The sequence below is a fragment of the Nuphar pumila genome, chromosome 6 (assembly GCF_984573655.1).
Source record: "Nuphar pumila chromosome 6, dmNupPumi1.hap1.1, whole genome shotgun sequence".
Taxonomy (NCBI): Eukaryota; Viridiplantae; Streptophyta; class Magnoliopsida; order Nymphaeales; family Nymphaeaceae; genus Nuphar; species Nuphar pumila.
In genome coordinates, this window is record NC_143254.1 from 14041056 (window position 1) to 14054009 (window position 12954).

The following is a 12954-nucleotide window of genomic DNA, read 5'->3' on the forward strand; positions in this document are numbered from 1 at the left end:
AAAATGTCCCTGACAAACAGAGTAAAATTTCTTACTTTTACATTATTGAAATTCGGGTTACGGTTTGGATCTCTGGAATTTCTGGATATTGGAATCTATCAGACAGAAAAGGTAATTTTAGAAAAAATACTTGGACAATCTCAAAAATTCCCAAATTTTGGGAGATGATAGGAGAATCGGTTAGAAACAACTTTTATGTTGAAAGTTTTTGCATTCAGGCTACGGATTAAGCGGACACAACACGTTAGGGTTTGTCTATACCCTGACAAGAAAAAATCGAGGTTTTCCTAGGGGTCTGGGAAAATCAATTTTTAAAAGAGGTCAAATCTATTTATAAAAATACCAAATTTTTTAGAGAATTAGTAGATTCCACCGTGAATCTACTGTAATTTTTAGGGGGAGATTCAAATCTCCCATTTAGGGGATCTTAGGCCGACAAGTCTGCTAAAACCAAACTTGGTATTTCTGAAGGGTTCAAAACCCAGTTTGGGTTTTTATTTTTTTAATGGAGGTGTAAAGCTCAAACGTCTGAGCTGGGTTAGAGCTAGAACAAAGATCAGTAATATTGACATGAACTTAAATCAAAGCTCGAACACTAGCTCAACTGACTGAACTCAGCTTAATTTCAGCTGAAAGAGCTGAAATGGGCTAAAATGGGCTCCTGGACACTTGGAAATGGTTTTGAACTAAAACTGGAGCACTTGAACTTCTGGTGAGCTCAGACTAGACTCAGGGGAATATGACTGACTGAGAATGACTGACTCGAAGACAATTGGCTTGGATTTGAGTGAGAAATGAGCTCATTTCTAAAGAAATGATCCCATTTTTGGCAGGAATGGTTAGAAATGAAAATGATCTGTTCATTGTGAGCTCAGGTGAGCTTGAATTGACTTATATTCTAACTGTTCTGAACTAACCAATGGGCTTGGTTGACTCTGACTGATTGGGGTCCGGGATGACCTAAGGGTAAAATGGTAATTTTCCTAGTAAAAATGGGTAAAGTGGTGATTTTCTGACACTGACTCGGGGTTTGACTCCTACACTGACTTAACAGGGTTGGCATTGCACACGAGGGATGTGTTTGAAAATAGATGAAGAAAATTTGGGGTGTTTACATGGATGAAATCTCTCTCTCTAATTTATAGTGAGAAGATGAGTTGCTCTCTATTTGTTTATAGAATCGTATACACATTGATTAAGGACTCTAGAAGTCTTCATCTTCTTAGAGTCCATACAACTTTAGGAGTCCTGTTTATGAAGGATGCTCTCATTAAAATTTACAATATATATCTTACTTATATGGGGCTTTTCACTAACATGAGACTCCTTGCCAACGTGAGCTTCTTTACAAAATGTTGGAGTCTTCTGGATTCCTTCTGGGTGGATGTAGGCTCCTTCTGAATTGATAGTGGATTGTGGGTCTAGACCTAGACCTAGATATGGACCTATTATCTTCACACGCCCCCTCAAGCCTACCTCCATGAGGTTAAACTTGTCCCTAAAGTAACTATATTTAGGTTCTGAAAGAGGCTTGCTTAAAATATCAATGACTTGGTCTTGAAATTGGATGAAATGAATATTAATTTTGTCTTTGGAAATCTTTTCTCGTACAAAGTGATAATCAATTTCAATGTGCTTGGTCCGTGCATGAAAAATTGGGTTAGTCACAAGGTATGTGGCACCAGGTTGTCGTAGTGTGAACTTTACCAAAGAGGACGTTTAGCTCTTCTGACAATTGTTTAAGCTAGGGATCTTAGACATGGCACCTGTAATAGCTTTATACTTGGCCTTTGCGCTAGACCTAACAACGGTTCGCTATTTGGTAGAGCTCTGTTAACTGAATACGCAATATCTAGTCAGGTGAAAGTGACATACTACAATGCTCCAATGACACTTCTGTATTGTGTAGCATCTTCAAATAGTTGTGCCCCATGCTTTGACAAGACCACGTTTAGAGTTGTAGGAGTTACTATTGGCTTGCAATATGTCACATGTGTCTTAACCAAGAGATCTAGAATGTACTTTTTTTTATAATGTATAATATCTAAATCCCCATGGAAGACTTTTACCCAAGAAAATAATACAAGGTACCTAGATCCTTAATGAAAAACTCACATCCAAAGTCTTGAATAAGATTTTTGATAATTTTATATGAGTTTCTTGTAATAATGATATCATCAACGTAAATAAGGTCAAACATATGCAACCATTGACTATGAGACATAAACAATAATGGATCATCCTTTGACTCAGTGAATCCCAATTTCTCTAGATAAGTATGTGACATTTTAAACCACATCCTAGAAGCTTGCTTTAAGCCATAGAGAACATGTTTGAGTTTGCACAAAAAGTTAGGGTGAGCCTTGTCTTTAAACTCTAAAGGTTGACTCATATATATAATTTTAGGACACCATGAAGAAAAACATTATTTACATCCAAGTGAAGGATCAGCCAACCTAGACAAATAGGTATAGAAAGAACCATTCTGACTGATATGAGCTTGACAATAAGATAGAAAGTTTTAAATAATCAATACCCTCATGTTAACTGTAACCCTTGACAATGTGCCTAACTTTTTATCTATCTATGGACCCATTTGCATGCTTCTTGATTTTATAGATCTATTTACATCCAACAAGATTGGTAGCTTTATCTGGAGGTACTGGAGACCAGTTATGGTTTTGGTAAAGAGCCTTAACTTCCTCTTTTATAGCTTGATGTCATTTGGGTTCAGTAAGAGCTTGGTGAAATGAGTATGGTTCTTGTTTTTCTTGGCTGAGTTCACTCACTACAAGAAACCTGTGGATTTGCGACGACCTAAATTCGTCTCTAATCCGACGCTAATCCGTCGCTAAACAGTTTAGCGACGGATTAGCATCAGATTAGCGACGGAAAACTTTCATCGCGATTTTTTCAACGCTAAGTAGTGCCAGAACTTATCCGCCGCTAATTCCGTCGCTAATTTGTGACGGATTAGCGACAAATATGATCCATCGTGAGTCCTTCGCTATTTTAAATTAGCGATGGATCATATCCGTCGCTAATTCGTCGTTAAATTTTAAAAAAAAAAAAAAAATTGCTCGTTGCCGGCGCGTTCTCCGGCAAGAAGCAATTTTTTTTGCACAACCGACGCGTTACGGCGTCGGGACGCTCTTCCCCTAACAATCGCGATGAACCGGCGCTGCCTCCAGTTGCATCTTCCTCACCCTCTCCCTCCGCCTCTTCCCTTCACTCTACGGCTTCTTCATCCTCCTCCTCTACGTGACCACTATCGTTGCCGCCACATTTGGCTGCGCGTCGCCCACCAGCGCTGCCTCGCACATGCGCTGGTACACCTCCCACATGGTGTCAACCGTGCTGATGGCCATATTCGAGGGGTCGGTGTCGGTGCTCATCTTCACGCGGACGGGAGACTTCCTGCAGTCCCTCAAGTCGTATGTCAGAGAAGACGACGCATAGGTGATACCCAAGCTCGCGGGGGGTCTCTGTGTGCTCATATTTTGCTTGGAGTGGGTGGTGCTGTGCTTGGCATTCATAATGCGCTACAACGCCTATGTTGTTGAACCGGCGCGTTCCGGCGTCGGCGACTCCGACAGGCTCCAGTGGCTCCCCAACAGCAGCCTCCTCTTCGTCGCCACTCTCTTCGACTCCGGCAAGCTCCAGGTTTAAATCGAACGGGAGGGAAAAACAAAGGGAGAAAAAAAATTGAACGGAGGGAGGGAAAATTTCGCGCCTCAGGTGGGACGAAAATTAGCGAGGGAATTTTTTTGTCCCTAATCTGTCGCTAATTAGCGACAGATTAGGGACGGAAATATCTCTGTCGCTAATTCCATCGCTAATTAGCATTTTTTGTAGTGTTTTGGCGACGAAAAAATGTTGTCGCTAATCCCTCGCTAATTAGCGACGACTTTAGTGACGGAGATATTTCCGTCGCTAATTTAGCAAATATTTCAAACGTTAGCGACAAATAGTTTTCGCTCGCTAATCCGTCGCAAATTGGCGACGGAAAAAATCCGTCGCAAATTTCCGTCGCTAAATAGCATTTTTCTTGTGGTGACTGAGAATGGCTATAGGATATTTGGTTATAAACAATAATCTTGGTTTTAGGGTTCTGTCTTGAGTTCTGGTAACCATGTGATGAGTTGTGACCATGATTTGATGAAGAAAGTCAAGGATAAGGTTCAATCATAGAGATGCAAAACTTGATGGGATATCTTGGTTGGTACTAGGTTGGTCATGCTACATTTATGGTTCATGGTGGGGCGACTCAGGGGGCACATGTACTGAGGTGGATCATGGGCTGGTTCAATGGTTTGAATAAGATGGATGATCTCAAGGTTAGTCAAAGACATAAGACTAGGTGGATGACTCTTTTCTGAAATTTCAAAGACAATGGGACTCTTATTAGGTTGGTTAACTCTTTGATTTTGAATTTAGGACACTCCTTGGAATGTAATAGGTTCTTTCTTTTATCATAAAAGAATTGTCCATCATAAAAAATATGTCTTGAAATAAAGGATTTCTTGATTACGAGATCATAGTATAAGTAACCTTTATAATTGGTACCATAACCTAAGAAAATGCAGAGTTTGGATCTTAAATTAAGCTTAGACTTGGTGTATAGAACCAAATAAGGGTAGCATGTGCACCCAAAAATTCATAAATGCTCATAATCATGAACACGTTTAAGAAAGCTCATATGAGGACTTTTGGATAAGGTTTTGTGTAAGAAGTCGATTAATGAGATAAGTAGCAATTTTGGAAGCATCTATCCAAAATTTATGATCCAAAGAGTCATGAAATAACAAACCCAGACCCGATTCAACAACATGTCGATGTTTTGAGGACATGACAACCAATATTTGATGTTGTACTAATTTTAAAATTTTGTAAAATAGTTATTGATAAACTCTCCACCACCATTACTATAGAAGATCTTGATTTGGTTACCAATTTGTTTTTCAAAAATGTTTTTGAAGTTTATAAAGCATGAGAAAGTGTCATATTTCTTGACTAAAGGGGAAAACTATGAAAACTTCGAAAAACCATCTACACAGGACCCAGAGGTCTGCATGAATTAGCTCCAAAGGAGCTTGCACATAAAACTCAGCCTTATTAAATGGCAACTTGTGAATCTTGCTTATAGCACATGACTAGCATAAATCAATTTTATCATGGATAAATAAAATAGACTTGTTTTTCTCAGGTCTTTTCAAAAGTTTAAAACAAAGGTGTCCCAAATGACAATGTCAAACTTCATCGAAAAATCTAAACTTATTATTGCCAACTTTAGCAAAACTAACTGAAAGGAATTAGTTTCCATGTTGACCATACGGCTATGAATAGAGTCCTCCTCTACTCTGTCCTTTTAAGAGAATAGTCCTGCTTTGTAGATCCTTCACAAAAAATCATTAGCATCAAACTGAAACAAAAGGTGATTATCTCTTATAAACTTGACTACTCTTAAGAGGTTTATTTTAATAGAAGGCACATAAAGAACTTCTTTCAACATATTTTTTTTCTTCAAAATTTAGAGGAAAATTGCTTATGCTAGATATAGGAAGATGGGTTTTGCTTCCAACCATAATACCATATAATCCCTACTATTCACTCATGTTGGTCAAACCTTGATCTTCAGTGGTGACATGATGGGTAACTCATGTATATGAATACCATGCAGAGTCTTTCATGATATCGAGTGTCTTAGTTGTAAATGCTTTGGAAATATCATAGCATGTGCGAGCAATATGTTTTTTATGTCCACAGAACTGACAGATTAATCTCTTTAATTGGCCTCGCGTTGAGATGGTATAACTTGTCCCCGATTATCTCTAGAACTAAGATTTTTAAAATTTTGGAAGAAGGGGTTGTAATGTCCTACCCCTCCTACCACTTCGACTACATCCACGTCCTCTTTGAGAGAAGAAGACAGTAGTATAAGTGTCTGATTGCATCAGCAACAGGATTTTATCTTTGAGAGTTTGCCAATAATGTTGTGTGAACAGTAGATGTATTTGGACTGAAGCGTTTCTCGTTGATTCTTCTCTTGAAGTACAAGAGCGTAGACCTTAGCAATATTAGGAAGAGGATTTATGATAAGAATTTTTCCTCTTATTGTATTATAAGAATTAATATTCAAACTCATGAGGAATTGCATCTCTTTCCCTTTGCTGTTGCTCAGAGACTGCTCTAATGGCGCCGCAAATGCAAGTGGGAATAGGTGAGTACCAAGCCAATTCATCCCAATAACAGAGAATGATTCAGTTAAATCGAAACAGGAAAAGACAAGAAATAGGCATGGGCAGTCCTCAAATGAAACATAAATAAATAAAGTGAAACAAACCAGTGGCAATTTCTATGCATCATAGTGCATAAGACTAAAGTATCATGAGGCTACACACAATAATGGTGCATTATTGAAAGGCCCATTATGTAGCGCAGCTGAATAATGACCTCCATAGGGATTGAACTCATCATCAAGCTTTTGGTCCTTTTACAGGAGGTGGCGGTGCACGGGGAGGGTAATTGATCTTCGGTGGTGGCGGTGAATAAAAGAATATTTTATTTGCTGCACGAGCCGGTGGCTGGATTACTGGCCTTCTTTTTAAGACCCCTGTGAAAATGGAGATTAGGTTAGTCGCCTGTAGAGTGAATATGGCAATACTTTTTAAAGATGTTTTTTCAAATACCACGAATATTATTGCATCTCTCTCTCTCTCTCTCTCTCTCTCTCTCTCTCTCTCTCTAGATTATGGTTATAAAAATGGATTTTTGCAAATTGGTCCCTGCTTTATAGCAAATTTCTGCCTTATGTTAACAGCTCTTAGTTTGACCATGGTCACTGATCATTGTTAACTGGTCACCAAAATGCCCTTCATCAAACAGTTGACAGTGTATTGACCACCTTATTCATATTTGGCAAATTGGTCCTCCTGTAAGGCAGAACCATCAATTTGTCTGACCTTTAACAGTTGGCGTAAGGAAAGCTTATAGCAGTTAACCTCAAAGACTGATTTGCAAGGGTTAATGAGAAGGCATAGACCGATTTGCAAAATGGCATAGGGAAGTGACCAATTTGCAAAAAACCTTATAAGAAAGTATGCCTTTTCTAAGGTTGGAAACTTTCCCTTTCGGAAATATCTAAATTTTGGAAAATATTGGCCATCAGAGTAGTGCTTTCTCCAATAATGTCTTTTCCTCGTACTAGATACTTAAATGATGCTTCATGAGTTATTTGGTTTTCATGTCTATCATTTGCGTTTTTTTACACATAAGTGCAATTTATTATGTTCACATTATAAAATTTTAAATGTATTTACTTTTCCAATATCTTTTAAATAAAAACTTGGAGCATTCAAACAAATAAAGGAGAAAACCACAAAAACCATTTATTCTATCGCATTGAAAAGAAGTGGAATGGATGTCTTGTGAAGCAAACTTCATTGTGTCAGATTTGATCCAAACGGCCTCATTTTAGGAGGTTCCTTACCGATATATATATATATATATATATATATATATATATATATATATATATATATATATATATATATATATATATATATATATATATATATATATATAGTCTTTGTACATGCAATCTGCTAGAATTTTTTTCTTCTTTTTTACACTTGTTTTTGCAGATCTAACATTATATAATTGATTGTAACATATAAGCTGGTTTTTACACTTGTTCACATTATATATGTATATATGTGATCTGCATAGTTTCTTTACTAGAAAACAAGTCTTCGATCATGTTTTGCAACATATAAGCTGGTTTTTCATGGCTTCAAAAATCAACTGCCCACAATGTACTATACACATATATTGCTATAATTTATTGTATCTACAATCTAGATGGAATCTCACAATGCAGATTGTTTTTACTCAATCTATCCTTGTAGATGTGTTCGTACTGGTTGATTTAGTGAGAATTTACCCTTGGATATTTTTTTTAATGAAAAAGTGTTTTCTTGATTCAAAAAAAAAATTGGTGCATTTGTAGTTGTTGATTTTTTTCATCACCAGAAAGTCCTAAACACGTGGCATTCTGGTGATCCAAAAGTTGGTTCCTGTTAAAAGAAGCAACAAAATTAAAAAAGTTGGTTTTTGTGAAGTTAATTGGTTGAATTTGTGTAGTTATATTAAATCTTATATATGTGAAGAGACACTTGATTTTACAAATGGAGCCTTTGAGTTTTTCTCTTAAGTTTTGATTGTATAAATGTGATCTACACACTTGATTTTACAAGTATCAACTCTTGGAGAGTTTGATTCCAACACATAGGTAGGTTTTTATAAGATTTGAAAAATCAATAACCCAAAATCTTCATAAATTTTTGAGGTTCAAAATATTGTGTTGTTCATCAAAAAAGCATGATCCAAGTAATAATTCCTAGTAAATTGACTGTGTCGAACAAGTATACAGGGTTTTAGTTAAAAAAGGAAAAACTTTAGAAGTGATGACATGTTTTAAACCCTTTATATTAATATTAGTAGCATTCAACCATGAAATAACTATGACACTCTCAAAAGTGATGACATGTTTTAAAATATAAAATTACTTTTTCGTATTCTTTTTCAATTACCAATTAAACTTACCAAAATAACCTTTGTTATTTAAAAGAATTGTATTTGATATTTTTTTCTTTATAATTGAAATAGCTTATCCACCCCTAGAAATAAATCGATATTTTTTAAATATCACATTATTTTGGTGGATACTGCAATTATTAATATAAAAGGTTAAATTTTAAGTTTAGCTTATTATATACATTGTGGTGTTGAACCATACCCTCTTTTGTATACATGGATCTACCAAGTGTTAGATCTAACTTAATTATTGTGTTTAGCATGGTGTAGTTACTATGTTAATGGGTCTAATCAACAGTAACATGTCATAAACATCGAAGTTCAAGATGTTAATTAAGAATGAACTCGCAATTCAAGAAGATAAGGATGGTTTAAAAATAGCCTAAAATATCATGCTTCTTTTAGTAGTTATGGTAGAGGTTGCTCCCTATAACAACTAAGGAAGTTGTCAAGTTTTACACTTGCTGTTGGAAATAAAACAATAAACTAGAGAAGAAGATTGTTCTCTAGAATGAAAAACACACAGAAATGGTGCAAGAGATAGAGAAGGCTACAAAAGGCTTCAATACATTCCAATGACTTGTCAAAATGAGGATACATGGCTGCTATATATATAGCATTCAAGCCCAACCAGAATTTAATTACATAATAAATTCCTACCATAGAAAAACTAAAAGACTTACATTTTCAAGGAAAAGAAATAAATGGGAGAGGAACCCAAAGAGTTGCATAGAAAAGTTCAAATAGCCTTAATGTAAAACGAGTTCCCAAAATGAGGGAGGAATACGAAGAGTCTAGCTTATAATTCCAACAAGCCTTAAAGTAAAATGAGTTTCCCAAAAATGAGGGAGGAATACGAAGAGTCTAGCTTATAATTCCAACACTTGCTTAATGGCGTTTGAGAAGTAAAATGACTCGAAACTCTGTGTCTAATCGGATATGTGGTTGTGCCTGCAAGTTTGCCTGAAGCAATTTGTAATTCAGTGTTCTTCAAAATGCGCATCTAGAGAAAGGGTATATGAGAACTGTAACTTCCAAAAACATTACCCCCAAGGGGTTTGGCACAGTGGAGAGGGCCTCCACAAGGCAGGTAGTTAGGGTTTTATTCCCATGAGCATCAGCCCCTCGCATTAATAAGGGCAAAGGATAAGCTCTTGCTCTCAGTCGAAGCTTGGAGACTCCATGGGGGCAAGGGGTGTGCCACAGGTTTACATCATTGGAAAAAAGACTAAGTATGTCATATTTAATTAGCATGACTATATTTCTGATCAAAGGGTGGTCTCTGTCCATGAAAAAAAAAATTCAAAAACATTATATCAAAGACAAAAAGATAAGTCCAAGCCTGAAGATAAAGCTAATAAAAAAGATTTGAGAATAACAACATTAGAAAATAATGTTGTCAAGCATCCTCAACATGAACAATCTATTTGTAACAAAATTCTCCAAAATAAGCAAGATGAAAAGTTATCAAACTCTTGCCATATCCCAATTTATGTCTATATAGATGAATGTGATGAAAGAAGGTGGTTACCTAAGGGCTCAAGACTCTCTCTCTCTCTCTCTCTGTTTGGTTTGGAGTCTTTCTGTTTTTGAACTCTATCTTTATTGTTAAGATTCCCTCAGATTGACAAACTTTGTTGTACTTGGAAAGGTTTTCCTAACGTGATTAGGAAAGGCTCATGTATTTAAGCAAGATGTATCTAGCAGAAGCACGTATGAGAGAACAATAAAGTCATCTGACTACTACGGATGTAGGCCAATGTGTTGAACCACATTAAATCTCTGTCCTATTTTCTCAAACCTCTTTGTGTGATTATTGCCTACCCCATGCATATGCTGGAATTTAATATCGTATCAGAGCACTGGTTCAAGATCAGTCTCGTTCAGTCACTGTTGTAACTAGTTTGTCAAAGAGTCGATTTCAACCAGCGTGTAAGCCCTCTCATCCTTCATGGTCGATGCACAGGAAACTGCAGGTGGGACTACTACAACCAACAACTTATCCGCAAAGGTTGTGGTACAAGAGCAAAACCCTACCTTAAAAATCACCACTGTCTCTCTTAATGGTCAGAACTATCTAAGTTGGTCGAAAGCCGCAAGTCTTTTCCTCAGTGGTAAGTCAAAACTTGGATATGTCACTGGTAAAATTCAGCAACCATCAAAAGAAGACTCGACTCATGATGAGTGGGAATCAACAAACCATCTAGTCATGTCTTGGTTACTAAATTCTATGGACCCAACTATAGCTGAGGGTTTTCTATTTATAGAGATGGCCAAAGATCTATGGGACGCCTTGAAAGAGGTATACAAAGAGCAAAATAATGTTGCTAGGGTTTATCAGTTGCAGCAAGATATATCTCAATATAAACGAGAAGATAAACCCTTTCATATATACTTAGGAGTTTTGCGTGGCACGTGGGATGAGCTTGCTCAATACCGTCCTACCACAACTGATCCAGAAGTCATAAAGCGACGTCAAGAGGAAGATAAAATCTTCAAGTTACTTATTGGCCTCAGACAAGATTACGACCAACTGCGAAGTCAAATTCTAATGACTCAGCACTGTCCTCCTTCAATAGTGTTTGTGCTATTATCCAGCGTGAGGAAACCCGACGCAAAGTTATGGAAAGCGAGGTAAAATCTGAAACTCTATTTCAAGAGAAAGTTGTGTTCAAAATTGAAAATTTCAAAAGTGTTGAAAGCACGGCTATGAGTGCTGAAAAAAGGGAATCATACCCACCTGATCGAGATCATCGAAGAGGAAGGCCAAAATTATGATGTACATATTGCAAAAAAATTGGGCATACAAAGGAGTGTTGCTGGGATCTTATCGGACAACTAGGCAATGAAAAAAACCAAGGACAAAAAAAAGAGTCGACAACAACTTATTTAATGAATGATTTGGCCAGACTTTTGCAGCAAATGAGCAAGTCCAATCTTGTCGTTAGTCAAGAAGAAGAAGATCAAGGTGGTAGCTCAGGTACATACAATCATCATGCCTTAGTTTCAAACTCTCACCTAAAAAACTAGGTTATTGATAGTGGAGCAACCAACCATATGTCGAGTGAGTTAAGCCTGCTCTACGATGTGAAAAAGTTAAACAAGCAACCAATTTATATTGTTGTTGAGAACTCAGTTCCTGTGCATGGTATCAGGTATGTGAACTGTGTGAATTCTAAACAGCCCATAAAAGCTCTCTATGTCACTCAACTCTCAAATAATTTGTTATCGATTAACGGCTTAACTAAAGACCTTAACTACATCATAACATTTTCTGCTCAGGGTATTGTGTTTCAGGATGCAAAAACAATGAAGGAGATTGGTAAAGGAGTTGAACATAAAGGTCTCTATTTTTTAGATAAAGACTCTCAAGCTCTATATTTTGTAGCAAAAGAAGAAGCCTCTACAACCTCTAACAAAACAGGATGGGACATCCATTAGATAGGGTGTTGAAAAATTTATTTCCTGATCTTTCAACTAATACTCACACTTGTGAAACTTGTGTCTTTTCTAGCATCTAGTAGTAGAAGTAAACATCCTTTTGATCTTGTTCACAGTGATGTATGGGGGCCTGCTCCTATCGTGGCTAGTTTAGGATATAAATATTTCATCCTCTTTATAGATGATTATTCTTGTGTAGTTTGGGTTTATTTTATGAAATAAAAAAGTGAAGTTTCTCAAATTTTTAAGGACTTTTTTGAGATGATACTTACCCAGTTTAATACCAAAGATAAAAGGGCTAAGGTCTGATAATGGCAATAAGTTTATAAATGAGTCCATGCAAAGGTTCATGTCGCAGCATGGGATCTTGCCTCAAACAACGTGTAGGAACGCCGCAGCAAAATGGCATCTCCGAGAGAAAAAATAGACATATCCTAAATGTTGCAAGAGCATACATGATTTATATGAATATACCGCAAGAGTATTGGGCCGACGCCATAGCCTCAGCATGCTATGTCATCAACAGTATCCCAAGCATGTCAGTTGAAGATAAAATTCCCATCAAAAATTTGAATGACAAAAAAATAAATTCTTCTCATTTGAGAACCTTTGGGTGTAAGTGTTTTGTTCATCTTCTTGAAAAAGATAGAAACACACTTGAAAAAAGGGCTATAAAGTATTGTTTTTTTGGTTATTCCATAAGTAAAAAAGGATACAAGTGCCTCGACCCTATAAAAAATAAAATGTATGTATCAAGGGATGTGAATTTTTTTGAAAGCGAGCCATGTTTTCTTGATGTTGTAACTAGTAGGTTTTATGATGAACATGGAGAGAAGCATACTGAATCACAAGGTCCAATACTTCCAGTGGTATTTTTTGATGAGAATGTTAAACTTCATCCTCGAGAAAGGTCCAGCC